Genomic DNA, 19,987 nt, shown 5'->3' with positions numbered 1-19,987 from the left:
TCTTTGCACCACTCGTGTGTGTGTGTGTGTGTGTGTGTGTGTGTGCATACACACATATATGTATACACATACACATGTTCCTCTTTGCAACAGTCTTTTTCTCTCTCAAATAGTTTTTGTGCAGTGGTTAGAAGGCAGTACTGCAGGCTGCCAGGAGTTCGGCAGTTCAATCCTGACCAGCTCAAGGTTGACTCAGCCTTCCATCCTTCCGAAGTGGGTAAAATGAGGACCCAGATTGTTGGGGGCAAGAGGCTGACTCTGTAAACTGCTTAGAGAGGGCTGTAAAGCATTATGAAACGGTACATAAATCTAAGTGCTCTTGCTCTTGCTATTCTGATGTCTGGCCCAAGAGCATAGGTTCATGTCCAATTTTTCCCTTCTTTTTGTCTCTCCATATTCAGCTCTTTACTAAAAATCAACTTGGGGGGAGGAAACATTTAAGGTAGCTTGCTATTCTACAAACCAGACTTGGGATACTGAAAGCTCATTGAATGTAGGGGATATTCTTCCAAGTAAATCTGGAAACTTTAGACTGGATGCCTGGTGGGAGTATTTAGTTCCAGCTGTGCTTCAGTCCAATATTGCTTTCCTTTTTATTCATCCTATGTGTAGAAGAATGGTTAACTCAGCTTAGATTCTCATGCTGGCGGGGCAATTTTGAGTGTTGAAGTCCACAGCTTTGAAAAAGGGTTAGATAACAGTAAAGAAGTTATGTCAGAATAATTAAAGAAAAATAAGTGGCAATTTATTTGTCCTGGGACAAATATTACTAGTTAGTCCTAGGCAGTAGTGAAATCCAATTTTTTTACTACCAGTTCTGTGGGCGTGGCTTGGTGGGCGTGGCAGGGGAAGAATACTGCAAAATCTCCATTCCCACCCCACTCCAGGGAAGGATACTGCAAAATCCCCATTCCTGGGGGAAAGATATTGCAAAATCTCTATTCCCACCCCACTTTGGGGCCAGCCAGAGGTGGTATTTGCCGGTTCTCTGAACTACTCAAAATTTCCACTACCGGTTCTCCAGAACCTGCTGGATTTCACCCCTGGTCCTAGGAAAGGATAAGGTGTGAAAAAGAAACTCAAAATAATCTGATCTTGAGTTTGTTTGGTACAAAAGAGAGCAGAAGGAAATTTGATAGGCTTTCAAGATTCTATTATTATACTCAAGAACAATAAATAGCATTCCTTGTGTTGTCTGTTTGTTGAATTGGCCTTCCTGAAAAGGTTGGCATTATAAAGAAAGTAAGACATACACACAGCACCTTTGAATACTTCTTACTCCAAGAGTCAGACATTTCTGCTTAAATAAAATCTGGCATTTTGGAGATTCTATATACTGTATGCTTCTTGGAATTTAGTATAATCTGCAAACTCAGTCAATTGTAGTTCATTCATGATTAAATAAAGCTTTTTATGGTGGGTGGAACTTGTTAACCATGAAGTACCAGCTTCTATTCAGAAAGTTATTATTGAACTAGTTGCATAAGAAGTCAGTCGGGAAATAGCAGTATATCTGCATTCCTCCTTTTTATCATGCCAATATATTGAATTAAATGCTTTTTCTTACAGAGACATTCAGAGAGGTTAAAATGTGTTTCCAAATACCATCAAACTGCATCATACCATTATTCTAATCTTAAAAAGTAGACATTGCTATCAGAGAATCAAGCAGGATAAGAGACAGGATTACTACAGAAAAATTACCCTATTTCCACTATTCTAATTTTGATCACGTTTTATCCTTCCATCCACGGGTGGGCTCCTGGGGGTTCGGGAGAACCTCTAGCTAAGATTCTGTGCAGTTCGGAAAAACCCCCAAATCCCACTCCTGGCTGGCCCCACCCACCCTGCCCCATCCCTCCCAGGTGTCCCCACGCAGCCCATTTTGGATGCAGGTAAGTGCAGGGCATGCGCAGAGGCTCAGCGAGGGCATAAAACGGGCCTACCGGAAGTTCGAGAAACGGGCTCATTTCCAGCCTCCAGAGGGCCTCTGGAGCCTGAGGAAGCTGTTTTCGCCCTCCCGGAGGCTCAAGGAAAGCCTCCAGAACCCGGGTAGGGCAAAAACGCCCCCTCTGCCGTGGTGCAGGAGGCTGAGTAGGCCACGCCCACCATGGCCACGCCCACCCAGCAACCGGGCAGAGAACCCCTTGTTAAAATTTTTGAAGCCCACCCCTCCCTCCATCTATCAAGGTGCGTACAGGAGAGAATCCAAAAGGATTGCTACCCAGTAATTGAAACTTCACAGCTGCTTTCCATGTGGAAGACAAGTTAAAAAGAGGCAGGCCTTCAAATGAATCGCCACCATCTTCACTTCTTTGAAAAATAACCTCTGTGCTACACTGTACTCAGTCCCTGTATGCTGGCACCACTGTAGATACATCTGAATCCCTAGGAATCAAATTTGCAGGAAAAGAGTCCCAAAAATGTTCTCTAGAACAGGCTTCCAAGAAAAAGAAGACAAGATTGATTAGAAAGAAAAAAAAACCCTGAATTAGAAAGGAAAAAAAACCCAGATGAAGTGGAAAGGGGATAATAGAAATGTGCTTAGCTTTTGTCAAGCCAATGTCAAAAAATATTACCTAGCAACTTTAACATAAACAAGAACAAAACAGACAGATTAGAGCAGTGGTGAAATCCAATTTTTTTTACTACCGGTTCTGTGGGCATGGTGTGGCTTGGTGGGGTTGGCAGGGGAAGGATACTGCAAAATCTCCATTCCCACCCCACTCCAGGGGAAGGATACTGCAAAATCTCCATTCCCTCCCCACTCCTGGGGGAAGGATACTGCAAAATCTTCATTCCCACCCCACTCTGGGGCCAGGTGGTATTTGCCGGTTCTCCGAACTACTCAAAATTTCTGCTATTGATTCTCTCAACTTCTCAAAATTTCCACTACCAGTTCTCCAGAACCTGTCAGAACCTGCTGGATTTCACCCCTGGATTAGAGGGTATTTTGCCATTCACCAAACAAAAGGACATAAAATTGATTCAAGACCTTATAACTCTAGCAGCCGTGTAAATGGCAATTAACTTCTTAAATTTTGACTAAGAAACATCTAATAGTCTTTGTCCAAATGCTATTGCTGCAGGCTACACAATCCTGTGAAGAACCTTTAAAAATAACCTTGCTTAGAAAATCAGGAGAAGTCTCCTAGGACCTTCTGAAATTGACCAGTTTTATTAAAATGCAATAAGTTTTCACCCTTCAGGTGTTATAAAGTGGCAAGCAGAAAGACTTTTACACAAGTCAATGTAAATTGCAATTTTATGCAAAGGTTTTTATACTGACTCACTGACTCACACTTTGCAAACTTATCAGCAAATTATTTTGCACAGTAAATATGGCCAGTGACTGGGGATCACTTTTCTTCCCAAATGCTGATGTGCGTTTTGTCACCCTTTCTGAAATGTGATATTGTATCACATTTCGGAAAGGGCCTGTTCAACGTTAGCAGCTATTCAGCTTTATGAAATCAGATCAGCTCTTCAACTATCACAGGATTGAGATGACCGATTCAGATCACATGTTCTATGAATGTGTTTGAAGAGGTATTGATTTTATTCAAAACCTTTTTTTACTCTCCTCTTTAACCAAAAAGCTTTCAAGAGCATCATGCAAGAATTACTGTATAACTGGACATGCAATCTAAAAAAATACGATGAATAAGGAAAAATAAATAGAAACATGAGTGTCCATGTTTGGCAGTAACCAAGATGGCCACAAATATGTAATCAAAGGCCCACTCTTTTTTTTTAATCTACCTCACAACATACATCAAAAGTAGGCAAGACTTTGATCTCATTATTGTGGCCATCATCTTGCCTTTTGGGCTACCACTTCCCAGACACTCCTGAAGATGCTTTTTTTAAAATAACCATTCTGATAGCCAGGAGAAACAGGTCAGATACAGGGGTGGGCTTCAAAACTTTTAGCAAGGGGTTCTCTGCCGGGTTGCTGTGTGGGCAAGGCCATGGTGGGTGTGGCCTAGTTGGCCTCCTGCACCATGGAGGGGGGTGGCGTTTTTGCCCTCCCCGGGATCCGGAGGCTTTTCTCGAGCCTCTGGAAAGGTGAAAGCTGCCTCCCTAGGCTCCGGAGGCCCTCTGGAGGCAGGAAACAGGCTTCCCGAAACTTCCGGTAAGCCAGTTTTTCACCCTCCCTGCACTTACCTGCATCCAAAATGGGCCGCGTGAGGACTCCGGGGAGGGAAGGGGTAGGTGAGGCCAGCCAGAAGTGGGATTTGGGGGTTCGCCAAACTGCACAGAATCTTAGCTAGAGGTTCTCCTGAACCTCTGCGAACCCCCATCATCCCACCGCTGATCAGACAGCCTGATGGACTGCTGTTTAGTGACAGATGAAAAAGGAACCAAAAGTAGTTTGCTCACCAGCAGGTCTTACTTTTATTTTATTTTTTCTCATCTTGTGTGATTTCATAGGCATACAAATGGTAAGCCTTTGAAGAAAGTTACCCCTCTCCTAGAAGAATGAAATATTCTAGGAAATATTAAAAAGGCATAATATTATATTTCCCTGGATGAGAAAAGGAGAAACATGTTTTTAAAGACAAAGCAGCTCCCTGCCCCCAGCAGATATTTGGTGCACATTAAGACTGGGCCATCCTATCTACAAAATAAAAGACGTCAGGTCCAGGGTGGTGGGTTTAAGACATGACCCTCCAGGACATAATAGGATTATCTATCAGCAGAGCTCACCACATGGCACAACCAAGCTCCTACATTACATCACCCAGCAAAGTTCCACCAAACTTGATTCAGACAAACATGACTCCACATGGGAGTCTGACTGCAACCAATAGGTTACTGCCCATGCCACAGGAACAGGAAGCTCAAGTTCAAAGCCCAAGAGAAAAAACAGATATTAATAGGAATGCTTCCATGCAATCTATTTACCATATCAAACTTCCAATCTTGATATCAACAAGACAATTTACAGCACTCGTTCTCCAGAAATAAGATATTTATTCACTGTTGGCCTTTCCTCCTCCCCAACTTTAACTCCACAGATTTGCTCCTTTTCACACAACAGAAGCTATACGAGCGCCAGCTGTGTAACAGCTTCATCTCCAAGTCAGGTCACGCTGAGCTGTGCATTCCTCACAGTCAGTGCAATGTTTTTGTGTCCTGTTCGCTCATTTTGAAACCGAACCCACAGAACCAATATGAGGCAAATGTAACGCTTCAGTGATTCTTCACAAAGCTACCCGTTTGGCTTTTGCCAATTATTGTCAATTATTTTCATGTTGCGGAGATAGCAAAAGTCCAAGAAGAATTTTGCAAGTCTTCAGAATAGGATTTCAATGGTAAATAAGGTCATCAATCAAAATGGTGAAAAGTATCATGAGCTGTTATTTTTTGGAGTTGACGGCGTTATGTGTCTCAGGTTCCAGCTTTGTACAACTAGAATTACCCATAAAACCACAGCAAACTTTTGTGATTTAAGATCTTTATTGCAAATACACAGAAGCGTTCAGACTGTTCATTTTCCTACAACATTTAAATAAACTCCAGTCCTTTCCTCTAGGTAAGTACAAGTTTTAGAAATATAACCTTTGTCTGGGGGAGGATGAAAAAAATTAAAATAATTCAGTTATTTTCTAAACGAGAAATTCTATCAGGCTGCCTGAATTCCATGGCATAGAAATGAATAAATAATAACAATAATATGGCACAATAAGTTACCTATAAAGTAATAAAGGTAGAATTTTAAAAACCTAATAAATGAATGAATGAAAAGGGTCTGATTAGGAACAATTTCATAATTTTTTTCCGAAACTTAATTTCAAAGAGAAAGAACAGAAATGTATGACAAAAGGTGTCATTAAAATCAGGGTTTATAGGGCTTAAATATAGTTGAATCATGCTGCTTTTATGTTTACATACTTTTGAGTACAGGACGCGGTAAACCCTGAGGACTATATCATTATTCAATACAATTTCACTTTAGACCAAGAGTCGGCAATCCATAAACCACACAATCTTGGAAGAAGCCCATGCAGATTTGCCAAAATCAATGTTAATCTGAGTTGTTGCTAAACCTCAGCAGCAAACCACATGGAAATCATTGACCGCTTGGCTTACAGACACTAAAATTTATTTATTTATTTAATTTTTTTTTAAAATTTGATTTATATGCCGCCCTTCTCCGGAGACTCAGGGCGGCTTACAGTGCGTTAAGCAATAGCCTTCATACTTTTGTATATTTTTATACAAAGTCAGCTTATTGCCCCCACAACTGGGTCCTCAATTTACCTACCTTAGAAAGGATGGAAGTCTGAGTCAACCTTGAGCCTGGCGAGATTCGATCTTACTTTAATTGCAGACAGTTGGTGTTAAATTACAGTGCTTAGTCTGTTGAGCTATCCAGGCTCCTATTTATTTAATTTTTTATTTAATTGTTTATTTATTTATTTATTTATTTATTTATTTATTTATTTATTTATTTATTTGTCAACAAGTATAGGGAAGCAAGTAACAGTATAGACATAGACATGGACACATGAAAAAAAATTGGCACAAATAAAAGGATATAAATACGTAAAACATAGCCATAAACACATAGAATGATTACATATAAATGGGGACAGTAGGACAGGGATGGTAGACATGCTGGTGCACTTATGCATGCTCCCTTAGGGACCTCTTAAGAAACATGAAAGGTCCAAGGTAGACAGTTTAAGGTAAAAGGTATGGGGATTAGACTAACAACAGGATCAGGTAGAATTCCTGTTGCAGAATTCATAATCCCTACAATCAAGATTAGAGCCATTTACATTGAGTTTGAATCTATTGATAGCCCTTGTGTTATCACGGCTTACATTAAAGTACTCATTTACAGGTAGAACATTTTGGTAAATAATCTTATGAACTAAGCATAGGTCAGAATGTAGACGGCGTAGTTCGAGTCTATCCAGATCTAAAATTTCAAGCCTGGTGGGATGGGGAATTTTATTTCAAGCAGAAGATTTGAGTACTCTTCTAGTAAAATATTACAACCTTGTTATTATTTGCTTTAATTCAAGAACTGAGGCTATGGTGACTAAAGGGGAAACAGAAAAAATTCCGGTTACTGTCAATATTGTTCTCTTAACCAAGAAGCTGGAACAAATTTCCTTGGATTGTCATGGCCAGTCCAATGTTCAGTCATTGAAGACTCATTTGAAAACCTCTTCTCAATTTGGTAATCTCAGACAGCATCCTTTGACCAGCTCTCACCAAGTAATCCAAAGCCAAGGTAAATATTTCAAAGCACCCCCATCCTATGCACATCTGCCTCAAACTTTGGGTATATTTTTATTCTCTGTATTTTATAATGTTGTTGTTCTTGTTAGTTGCGAAGTCGTGTCCGACCCATTGCGACCCCATGGACAACGTTCCTCCAAGCCTTCCTGTCTTCTACTATCCTCTGGAGTCCATTTAAGCTCACGCCGACTGCTTCAATGACTCAATCAAGCCACCTCATTCTCTGCCGTCTCCTTCTTTTGCCCTCAATTGTTCCCAACATTAGGCTCTTCTCCAGTGAGTCCTTTCTTCTCATTAGGTGGCCAAAGTATTTGAGTTTCATCTTCCGGATCTGGCCGCCTAAAGAGCAGTCAGGGTTGATCTCCTCTAGGACTGACTTGTTTGTTCGCCTTGCAGTCCAAGGGACTCGCAGGAGTCTTCTCCAGCACCATTTTATAATACAGCTGTAACTTAATAGAAAAACACCCAAGTGGCAGTGTCTAGCTCATCTTGTTTGGTCTTGGAAGCTAAGCACCTGTTGACTTGGTTAGCACTTTGGTGAATGACCGATGCGGAACACCAGGACTGTTAGACTAAACTGGGAAATCAAAATATTTCCTCTAGGAAAGCAGAGTTAAACCACCTCTGTATTATTTTCAGGAAAACCTGAAGCCAAACAACTTGAGGAGCATTTAATTTAAAAAAGAAAGAAAACAATCATTGTACGTGGTTGCGGAGCTTGTGAAGAATTGCATATTGACAAGGCATTTTTCATTGGAGCAAAATAGGATAAAGTGTATGTTTTTTGAAAAATGTACACCGGTGTTTCTACATGTGGCAGCTTGTGAGGAAGAATGTTAGCTTAGTAAGCAGTGGAGCTTAGAGAAGTGGAGAAGGACTCAAGGCCATCCTTTATCTATTTGTTCCCTCTAAACATGTGGGAATACCAGAATCCTCTTTCTGAAAAGTCCCAAATTGGAGAAAACCACCAGACTCTACTTTACAGATATATGCCTGCAATTCACAGTTATGGGAGAAATAAGGAAAGGTGGAAAGAAGATATGGCTGTTTTAAAGGATAGCAAAATTTAAACACAATCTTTTTTGTTTGTTTGTTTTTCTTCACCGATGGCTTCTATCTGTACCACTATAGAGACTACATCCAGTGATTTTTGAAAATTGAGGTTCTATGCCAGGGGTGTCAAACTCAATTTCACTGAGGGCTGCATCAGGGTTGTGATTGACCTCGGAGGGCCAGGGTGGGTATGGCCAGCTCGACGTCACTCGTGTCGGGAGCGCCTGTGGTGGCCCGAGTGCTCGGCCAGCAAAAACAGGCTCCCAAGCTTCGTTTTCAGTCGTGACGGCCTCCTGCAACCCTCTGCCAGCAAAAACAGAGCTTGGGAGAGCTGCACGCGGCCCTCCCAAGCTCCATTTTCGCTGGCAGAGGCACCGCAAGCCGGTCCTTCACTGTTTCCAGGGTGGCCCTGTGGGCCAGGTCTAAACATCCCACAGGCCAGATCTGGCCTTGAGTCTGACACTCCAGTTCTATTTCAAACAACGGACTACAGATTAACCAATTTCGTTGAATACATGATGTCCAATGACAATAAAGGCTATTATTATTCTAGAATCTATCATGTATGATTCTGAAGGTCACCATTATGAAATACAGCAACAACAACAACAAAAAATCAGGAGTTTGGTGGCACCTTTTCTAACTAACAAATTTTAGGAAAAGACATAAACTTTTGGCAGTCGCAGTTCCAAGCCTTTTCATAAAATTTGCTAGGAGGAAAAAATGCTACCATACTCTCGATTTTTTTGCCATTATAGACCAACAGAGTTCTCCTCTGACACTAAGAAGTAGGATTTTCTGAACGCATGAAGAGAGTTCTGTCTCTCTTGACATGTAACCTGCATCTGGATAATCAAACTATTTTTATGAAAGCTTATGCCTTTTCATAACATTTGTTCGATGAAAAATGTATTACCAGATTTCTTCTCTTTCTGTAAATTTCAGAGCAAATCTGGAAGGTTACAGAATTTGAAACGGATTCAAGGGTTACAGAATTTAAAACAGAGAGGTTTATGCGTACAACAAATGTTGAGATGATTATCTGGAACTTATTGGATTTGTTTCAATCAGAAGTAAATTCAGGTCTTTTGTAAATCCAAGTTGTTGCGTTGCAACGTGTTAGTCTCAACTAACAACAGGCAACTTTTCTCATAAATTAAACAAACAACACATAAATTAATTCAGGGCAGGAATATCTGTGTTACACCTAACTACTGCTTTGTTTGTAGTCCCTATTTATCAGTAATTCTTTTTCTCTCATATCTTTACCCTCTTTCTCCTCCTCCCTTCTTTCCCCTAAATTGCTGGGTATACATATAAGATCATCAGAAGAAGCGATCTATGTATGATTCATGGAATTTTATGCAATTTTAAATCCACAAGATTCTTTGACATTTTGTTTGGAGACTTTTTTGTTTGTTTGTTTTGCAGCTTTGAATGATGCTCCTGGTGGCATAATTAACAACGAACAGTCCGAGAAGGCAATGATAAAAACTCATCTTAAAACTCATACTTCAAAGATGCCTGGAGTCCAAATGCCAATTGGTGACCCACTGCCTTTTCCAGTCCCCAAGCTTTCAGTAGGTTAGTATGGAAACCTTTATGCTTTGTTTAGGGATTGATAGCAGTGGTGAAATCCAAATTTTTTTACTACTGGTTCTGTGGGCGTGGCTTGGTGGGTATGGTTTGGTGGGCGTGACAGGAGAAGGATACTGCAAAATCCCCATTCCCACCCCACTCCAGGGGAAGGATACTGCAAAATCCCCATTCCCTCTCCACTCCTGGGGGAAGGATATTGCAAAATCTTCATTCCCACCCCACTCTGGGGCCAGCTAGAGGTGGTATTTGCCAGTTCTCCGAACTGCTCAAAATTTCCGCTACCGGTTTTCCAGAACCTGTCAGAACCTGCTGGATTTCACCCCTGATTGATAGGGTATAATCTGACTGCCAGCATCCCCAACAATGGACAGTCGAACACATTTAGAGGATACCAGATTAAAGAATACCACAGTAACTAGGGTGCTCTGATTAGGACCGGCTTACATGGATCTGGGACCCACCTTCTCCTGCTTGAGCAGTGCCTTAGACTAGGAGACCTTGAAGGGGGTCTATGACAATTTGCCACGGCCAACTGGCCACAGCCAACTTGTCATGGCCAACTCACCATGGGAGAATTCGCTGTGGGACAAGAGTAACATTAACATCAAAGAAATGGTGGAACAGAATCATTTAAAAAATGGAGGGATAGATAGAATGAAATGTGAATGACAAAAATTAAAATATATTTTTATTTATTTTAAATAATTAAATTGAATTGTTAAGTTATCCTGCGATGAGTTGGCCATGACCAGTTGTCCCATTCTGCTTGGAAGGTCCCTCCCAACTCGGTTATTCTGTTCTTTTTCAAACCACTGTCACTGTTTCTCACTTTAAAAAAATGTAAATTAGAAACAATAGTTGGCAACTGCTAAGGATTGTATTCTGTGCCACCACAACTCCTTTCGGTCCTTCCCTCTCTCAGCCCAGTTATATCAGTCTATGCAGTGGTTTGCGGGAATCTGCCAGCTGTCCACACTTGTAAATACATAAGGGATGTAATTAAAGAAGATTTGTTAAAACAAAACTTGGCAAACTAACAAGCTACATGCCACAACACCTGTTTTACAGTCTCCAGAGCATCTTAAGATCGTATCACCTACGTGCAGAGACAAAATGCCACATTTTGCCAACATAATTTGTCTATTTTGGTTTGTTGGTTTGTTTTTGTTTTATCATTCACAAGTTCTTAAGTCACTCTAGGCCCAAGACTGAACTACTAACCATTTCTCCTGTGGCCTTTGTACTTGTCCCATTAGTTTAACTTCCAAATTGTCCAGCTTAGAATAGCGCCCAGTTATGAAAATATTGCCCGTTCATGTGCTAAATAGGCAACGTGCCTATCATGTGATGAAAAACAACAGGCTTTATGACGGACTTGCAATTTTCAAATATGTTTCTTACATTTGAACCAATGTCAGAACAGTAGTAAAGCATTTGATTTTTATTGTCTAGCCAATCATCCAACTCAGAGTTCAGCAGTTGATTGAGATGTCTAGGTCTAACTTCTACCCTGTTTCGCCAAAAATAGGACCCAACCAGAAAATAAGTCCTAGCATGATTTTTCAGGATGCTTGTTATATAAGCCCTTCCCCCAAAATAAGCCTCAGTTAAGATTGTCAGCCAGATGGACGCATTTAGTACGTATATCCCCAAAAATAAGATCTAACCAGAAAATAAGCCCTAATGCGTCTTTTGGAGCAAAATTAATATAAGATCCGGTCTTATTTTTGGAGAAACATGGTAGATAAGTCTCATCTATCTATAAAATAGCAAGGAAGCTCATGGGTTGGCTTTGGGTCAACCGTCTCTCTCTCTCTCTCTCTTAGTCCCAAATCAGCTCTGCAAAAAGCCAAGCTGGGAAAAACAACAATTTTGTCTCACCATGCATTTAGGTCTTCAACTAAGCAAGCCTATGCAAATAGAGCAGACCCTATAGCTAAGAAGGACACAACAGTAGATTTTATGTGTGTGTATCTTAAAAAGTCAGATATCTTGGGAAAGGTAGAAAGACGACAACCGGCAACAAGATGGATAAAAAATGGGCAAGCTAAAACTAGAACTCAAAAACAAAGACGAGACAGAATACTATAAAATTTGGAACAAAGTGTATCAATGGTTGGAAAGGAGAAAAGGAGTTGAAACAAAAAAAGAATTAGGGTTTGTAAAATGGATACTGGAGAATATTTAGACAAATATGTAAATGAGGACAAGGGATATGTATATAAGAACAAAATAGTAATGTATGTTAAATAGTAATTATATTTGTTGTCATGTTAAAAATATGTATGGATATGATAAGACCGGGATGATCACACTATGTCCAATATTTTTAATGTTTGTTTAATAAAAATTAAATTGTAACAAAAAGATGGATAACTGGACTACAGCTGTACTGGAAGGCCTGAGGGATGAGGTTTGGGAGAGATCCTGCTCCGAGAGTACAGTACATGTTATTATTGACTTGATGACACATAATCAATGAATCAGTTGTGTGTGTGTAGGTGTTTCATCCATTCCAGAAGACGGCTCCTTGTAAATTCACCAGTCTATAAGAATTTCAGTTATAATTCTGGCCCTCCCTCAGAGGGTATATCTTGAGTAATGCCCGTTTGCAACTGACGATGATGATGATGGTAATGATGATGATTTTTTTTTTAATTTGATTTATATGCCGCCCTTCTCCGGAGACTCAGGGCGGCTTACAATGCGTTAAGCAACAGCCTTCATACTTTTGTATATTTATTCAAAGTCAGTTTATTGCCCCCACAAACTGGGTCCTCAATTTACCCACCTTAGAAAGGATGGAAGGCTGAGTCAACCTTGAGCCTGGTGAGATTCGAACTTACAGTAATTGCAGACAGCTAGTGTTAATCACAATGCTATCAGTCTGCTGAGCCACAAGGCCCTGATGATGATGGTGATGGTGATGGTGATGATGATGATGATATCTATTCAGTCATATCTGACTCTAGGCAATTCTATGGGCCAGGTCTCTCTATGTCTTCTGATTTCACACTAGTTCTTTGAGTTGTTCTATGCTCTGGGTGGTGATCAGCTTTGATGGTGTCCAGCCACTGTGTTCTTTGGCCGGCTGGTTTCCTTTTATCACTTCCAAACTTACCATAATTGCTTTGTCCAGTGAATTCTCCCACATGACATGGCCAAAATAAGTTAGACACAGTTTTCTAATTATACTTTCCAATTTTAAATGCACTTTATTTATTTATTTATTAAATTTATATACCGCCCTATTCCTAAGGGACTCAGGGCGGTGAACAGCGAACGATAAAAATACATGTAATACAAACGTTAATAAAAAAACCAATTAAAATATACTAAACACTCTGGTCCTAGATAATTCAAGACATCCCAGTTTAAAATAAAATCAAAAAGCAATATAAAGGGAAAGTTAGGCCAGGCCGGCCTGCTGAAACAGGAATGTTTTGAGGGCACGGCGGAAAGTGCACAGATCCGGAATCTTCTGTATCTCTGGGGGGAGCTCGTTCCAGATGGTGGGTGCCCTCACAGAAAAGGGTCTCCCCCTGGGGGCCGCCAATCGACACTGTTTGGCTGACAGCACCCTGAGAAGCCCCTCTCTATGGGAGCGTACTGGGCGGTGAGAGGCTATTGGTGGCAGAAGGCGGTCTCGTAAGTACCCCGGTCCTAAGCCATGGAGCGCTCTAAAGGTGGTAACTAAGACCTTGAAGCGCACCCGGAAGACCACAGGGAGCCAGTGCAGCTCACGCAGGAGGGGAGCCACATGGGAGCGCCATGCTGCTCCCATAACTACCTTTAATTGAAACCAGTTAATTCTATAGGTCATTGTGGCATTGTGGACCGGTTCCATAGCGAGTGTTTTTTCTTTGGTCCAGGGGACAGTGTTTTTGTGCACTGCCTGCATCTCACGGATGGGGCTTTGCTTGCTTGAGTGACCCAGTTTCTGACAGGCCATGGACTGGCCGTGGACCAGTGCCAGTCACTGGACCAGGGGTTGCTATAGGTGACTAGTATAACATTCAAGAGTCTTTTTTCTAAAGCCCCCAGAAGATGTTTGCCAAAAGATGACTTTTGTACCATTGAACTGGGTTGGTACTTCCGATGCTTAACCATTATTGATTACTCATTATTTTTTTGATTCTCATGAGGTTCTTCATCAGACACATCAAGAGAAGAATTCAAGAAGTCTTCCATAAGATCCAGAGGTGCTACCTCTTCTATTGAGTCAGAGAAGAAAGAAGCAGTAAGTTTCATTAAATACCACTAAGTGTAATTTAATGTCATTAAATCTCAACTTTACTAAGGAGTGGCATCAACCTCTGAGTATGAGAAAAGGAAACAAATTCAATGAGAAGTAACTATACTGAAGCCTGAACTATTTGTACAGAAGATAGTTTCAGGGTATAGTAATTGTGTCAGTTGCCTGCCTCCAGATGTTTTGCAATCACAATGCTTAGATTTTTTTTGTTAGCTAAGAACCTTGAAAATTATAGTTCAAACAACTCTGGAGGGCACCACATTTGGAAGGTTAGGAGGTTGGTATAATATTAGCTGAAACCAGTGGGCCTTAAGCTGCTAGGCGTGCAACTCCAAACAGCTTCAAAATTCAGAAATTACACTCTTCAAAACAAGTTCTTGAATTCTGCTTGTAGGAGGATAAGGTTGCTAACGGAGGTGAGGACAGTGTGTTAAGGCAAAGAAAGATAAATTAAGCGACTTCCAGTCTTCTAGGCATCTAGCTTCCTTAGCTTTCCTAAACTGAAATTATTCCCAGTGAAATAATTAAATTAGAAACAGTCTGGTAACAGCTTTTCTAGCTAACAAATTCTATTCTAAGTGTTTTGTTAGCTATGGCTCACTGCACCAAATCAGGGATGAAATCCAGCAGGTTCTGACAGGTTCTGGAGAACCGGTAACGGAAATTTTCAGTAGTTCGGAGAACCGGCAAATACCACCTCTGGCTGGTCCCAGAGTGGGGTGGGAATGAAGATTTTGCAATATCCTTCCCCCAGGAGTGGGGAGGGAATGGGGATTTTGCAATATCCTTGCCCCAGGAGGGGGAGGGAATGGGGATTTTGCAGTATCCTTCCCCTGGAGTGGGGTGGAAATGGAGATTTTGCAGTATCCTTCCTCTGCCATGCCCACCAAGACACATCACGCCCACCAAGACACGCCCACAGAACTGATAGTAGAAAAATTTGAATTTCACCACGGCACCAAATGCATACGAATAGTTAAACCAATGTAGACTTTAAAGGGAGAGTAAGGTACAGAGTAGAGAAAGGGGGGTTGTGCAGATGCAAATTAAGCAAATGACAGGACCTCATCAGTCAACATGATTGTGATGGGTTAAAAACCCATTGTGTTTGTTAAGACTTTCTGAATAGTAGCCTGGAACATTTTGGCAGTTTCTCACTCTAATAGTGGTATAGTTCTATTGTTTTAAAACGGGCATCTTAATATCTGCCATGAAATCTCCTAGGAAGGTAATATGTTCTGATTTTAATCTTTTTTTTTTTTTTTTACTTCTGCTGTCATTAATTCTTTTGTGCAAAGTTTGTCCCATTTTTTTCATAGAATCTGGAGGGGTGGGGGAACAGATCATGGCATGTATGGCATTGAAAGAGCAGCATGGGAGAGTTTTCTACGCTGCTTAATGTTAAAAAATAACTTTCTCATCAAAGCCAGGTTCATCTGTCGGTTTAATTCCAACATTTTAAGAATACTTGCACCACACTTTAATTTTTCTTTATTTTCAAAGAAATTTTCAAAAAAAATTCAAAAACTACTGTCCCCTCTGTTTTAAATTTTAAGAGATTCGATTCTTCCTAAGCTTTTTGCTGAAAATGTAGATTTTTCTTCCTTTCTCCAGAAACAATGCTAACTCACCAAGTGAATTTCTTTTATTTTGCTGCTCAGAAAATCTCTTTATAGCTGTTAAAATATTTACATCTGATAGCGATTAGGAAAGTGAGGCTTTTGCAAACCTTGCCTCCATATATAAGCTGCATTACAGCTGTCAGCTTGTTTGAAATCCTTCAACCCCCAACTGTTCAACTCACATATTGACTTCAATCTGACAATCTCTTTTGATCTGGAGAGAGTGCATGAGCCAGAATTCACAACCTGGCTGTCAAACTACTTTGCAATGCCATCCCGGCTCCTTCAGGGATGTCCAGTCCAACATCTGAGGGGCAAGATAAAAAGTAACAGATGGAAGATTACAAAGAGAGATCTAACCTAGAATTAAGGAGAAATTTCCTGTCAGTGAGAACAATTAATCAATGAAATGGTTTGCCTTCAGAAGTTGTGGGTGCTCCATCACTAAAGGTTTTTAAGAAGAGATTAGATAGCTATTTGTCCAGAATTATATAGGGCAGTGATGGCTAACCTTTTTGCCATCACGTGCCAGGAGAGGGAGGGCCATGGAGGGTCGTGTGTGCACGTGCCCACGCGCATGCGTGCGCAGCCCCCTCCCCACTCCCCTCCCCCGCTCCTGGAACATGATGGCCTGGTAGGACCGTTTTTCTTTCTTACCTGGTTCCAGATCCTTTCTGTATATCTGGGAAGGGCGAAAACAGCCTTTCCCAGTCCCTTGGATGCCCTACAGAGGCTGAAAGGGCCCATTTCCCAACTCTCAGTGGGACAGGAAGTGACATTTTTTGCAGTCCCCAGCCTCCAGAACCTCTCTAGGAGTCTCTAGAAGCCTCTCTAGGAGTCTCTGGAGGCTGGGGACAGGAAAAAATGTCACTTCCTGTCCCACTGGGAGTCAGGAAATGGGCCCTTTCAGCCTCCGTAGGGCCTCCAAGGGAGTGGGAAAGGCTGTTTTCGCCCTTCCCAGATACACAGAGAGGATCTGGAGCCAGGTAAGAAAGAAAAACGGGCCTTCCCCACCCCGCCCCCAGGCCCTCCAGAGGCAGGAAACAGCCTGTTTCCTTACTTCTGGTGGGCCCAGAAGGCCTGAAAATCAGCTGGCCAGCATGCGTATGCACTCCAGAGCTGAGCTGGTGTGCCCACTAATATGGCTCCACGTGCCACAGGTTCGCCATCACGGATATAGGGTCTCCTGCTTTTGCAAAGGGCTGGACTGGGCGACCTTCAAAGTCTCTTTCAACTCCGTTGTTCTGTATTGTATACTCAAAAGCCAATCCAAAAATCCCTTATATTTTTGAATTTATATTTTGAAACTATATATTCTGAAACCATGCCAGAGATAGGAATTTTGGATCAGAAAAAGGATTACATCATTACACAGTTGGGCAGAATAGTTAATATTTTATTGTTAATATGGATATGTTGACAATATAGGAGTGGACAGAAGTTTAGAATAATCGTTAATGAGTGAAAAAAGCTGGAAATAATTTATTACATCAAAAGAGGAAATTATGTGCCCAATTTAATTGTTGAACATGTGGAGAACTTGTTACATCCAGCTCAATTCGCCTCTGTGCTATAAATTGGAAATATAATAATAATAATAATAATAATAATAATAATAATAATAATAATAATAACAACAACAATAACAATAACAACAACAACAACTTCATTGTAATTGTACGTGTATACACAGTATACCCATACAACAAAATTCACTTAACACCCAAAGACAGGGTCCAACACACATAACAATCCCCAAACACACTCCCACCCACCACAATTCCCCACCTCTAAACCACCCAAACATCCACACAACAGACCAAGTAATGCTGTCCAACAACTCACAGATGGTGGCCCTTTAGTTCATTGTTGAGTATCCACTAGTAACTAAAGCTTTCTCTTGAAGATCAATCAGTTGAGGAAACTGTGGAGGATTTCCCCATCAATTGTCCATCACCAGTAGATGGCTCACAATCCTCATTTATATATAAAGAAGAAGAACCAAAAAAGGCCACGATCGATGAGTTGACATGAAGGGGAAAATCCCAACATTTCTGGAAGCAATACCTTTGGTGGGCCAATTGAGGATTTTGTAATTTTGACCTACTGTACAAAGTTGTGTTACAACACTTTATTTACATTAAGTCCATGCCGATAACTGCGAGGCTGATATTTACACAGCCAGGTTGTTCTACAAGCAGCCTTATGGGGAGCATGTTTTTTTTTTTTCTTTCAAAAGAGCACAAAATTTCACAGTTGTGCCGGTGGGGATAGAAAAACAATGGTGACAGGGAATGCAGAAACATTTTTCGGCATGAATCCTAGGCTGGAATTATGAGGGGTTTATAGGACAACGTATCTAGAGATGGCTGGAATAAAAACCCTGAAATGCTGAAAAGAATCCCTCAGTGCTGTGTTATTTTATTCTTCTGTTTCTCTTTTATGTTCTTTCTCTTGTCATCTTACCTCTCACTGGATTTGAAGGCAGAAAAGTCTGAGGGAGAAAAACAGACCTTGGAAGAAACTGGACATTTCAATCTACCTGTCACCAAAGCCACAACTCACCAATTATCCTATTGTATGTTTGGAAACAATGTTATAAATAAAAGCAGAGATGCATCTACCTTCTCGCTCCAGAATCAGCTAGTCTCAAGCAAAGCATAAATACAAGAGTAGCCATCTTTTATTTTCCAGCTAACATACAAGCCAAGCCGCCATCTATGAGGTACTGCAGATTTAGCATTCTTTCGTGCGCAGAAGATCTGGAAATGCAAGATTAAGTAGCTGGAGAATAAGAAATTAAGGTGGATATACTAAGAAATTAAATCAGATACATAAAATTTAATCAACATTACTGGGAAGTAAAATTTGCCATGTAAGCAATAAAAAATGATATTGCAATCCAGTGCTTAGTGGCTCTCTTATTTCAAACAAAACCTATTTGCTTTATCTGGCATTTTGGTCGTCGTCTTGTGCCATATCCATCATCGGATGTTGGCGATCATGTTGGCAATCCTATTTTTGTCAACAGCCACATGAAAAAGTGCTGCTGAGTTTTGTCCAAACCAGTCCCTTAGGTTTTGAAGCCATGATGTTCTTCTTCTGCCTGGACCTGATTTGCCTTCAGTCTTTCTCTGGAGGATTAAGTGAAGGATGCCGTATTTTTCTGGGTGTGGCATCACATGTATTCTATATTCTAACTTTCGCTTTTTAATGGTTTTGAGGATTTCCCTTTGTTTTCCCAGGCGGCTTATCACCTCCTCATTTGTGATTTTGTTAACCCAGTTTATATATAACAGTCGTCAGTAAATCCAAATTTCAAATGCTTCTAGTTTTGGTCTACAGGGCCCAAAATTGCTCTAGCCTCAATGGCTGGAAATTCTGGAAGTTATCCTCTTAATTCAAATGAGAGTGTCAAACTGAGAATGGCTGAACTAACAAATTGTTCAGTTTCATCTGTTTTGAGAGGGAGAAATGATTAAATACAAATAAAGTATATTAAATACGTCATAAGAGATGTTGCCAGAATGATTTCCGTTGATGAGAATTGTTGGTAGTAGGATGTCTGCAGGAGAATGTCCAAAAAAAGTCAAGATGGACCTGCAATCTTGACACATAATAGAAGCCTTATCCAGAGGTGGTATTCAGCAGGTTCTGACCAGTTCTGGAGAACCGGTAGTGGAAATTTTGAGTAGTTCGGAGAACCAGTAAATACCACCTCTGACTGGCCCCACCCCCATCTATTCTCTGCCTCCCGAGTCCCAGCTGATCGGGAGGAAATGGGGATTTTGTAGTATCCTTTCCCTGGAGTGGAGAGGGAATGGAGATTGTACAGTATCCTTCCCCTGGAGTGGGTTAGGAATGGAGATTTTACAGTATCCTTCCCCTGCCACGCCCACCAAGCCATGCCCACAGAACCTGGCCTTACACCTTTTTAAAATCTGAATTGCATTGCTATCTTGATCTTTTTTGGCTTGCAGACAGCCATGAGTGTTGCTCAACAAAAGTTTTGAAGCAATTGAGAACACATAAAAGAAAAGTATCATTATACCTCAGTGGGGGAGGGGATTTGAAAAAAATAACTAAAAGTCCCTCCTTGAATATCTTCCATTGGAATGTAATTAAATGTGGACATCTTACAATGTTCAACCATTTCTGACTGGTGGACCATTCAGAATGTTGAGATCGTCTGATGGGCACC

The 19,987-nt window shown here is 40.9% G+C and overlaps 1 long non-coding RNA gene across 1 annotated transcript; it reads left to right on the top strand.

Moving 5' to 3' along the window:
- Positions 1-5,460: 5,460 nt before the first annotated feature.
- Positions 5,461-18,684, top strand: LOC148113163 (uncharacterized). Its single transcript, XR_015728526.1, has 5 exons — positions 5,461-5,539; positions 7,038-7,249; positions 9,742-9,894; positions 14,055-14,149; positions 18,271-18,684. It is a non-coding gene; the product is annotated as an uncharacterized LOC148113163 (long non-coding RNA).
- Positions 18,685-19,987: the final 1,303 nt, after the last annotated feature.

This window comes from Pantherophis guttatus, chromosome 6, assembly GCF_059756535.1.
Source record: "Pantherophis guttatus breed Tessera chromosome 6, ASM5975653v1, whole genome shotgun sequence".
In the NCBI taxonomy this organism is placed as follows: domain Eukaryota; kingdom Metazoa; phylum Chordata; class Lepidosauria; order Squamata; family Colubridae; genus Pantherophis; species Pantherophis guttatus.
Note: the sequence above shows the minus strand (reverse complement) of the source record. Positions and strands in the feature narration are given on the sequence as shown.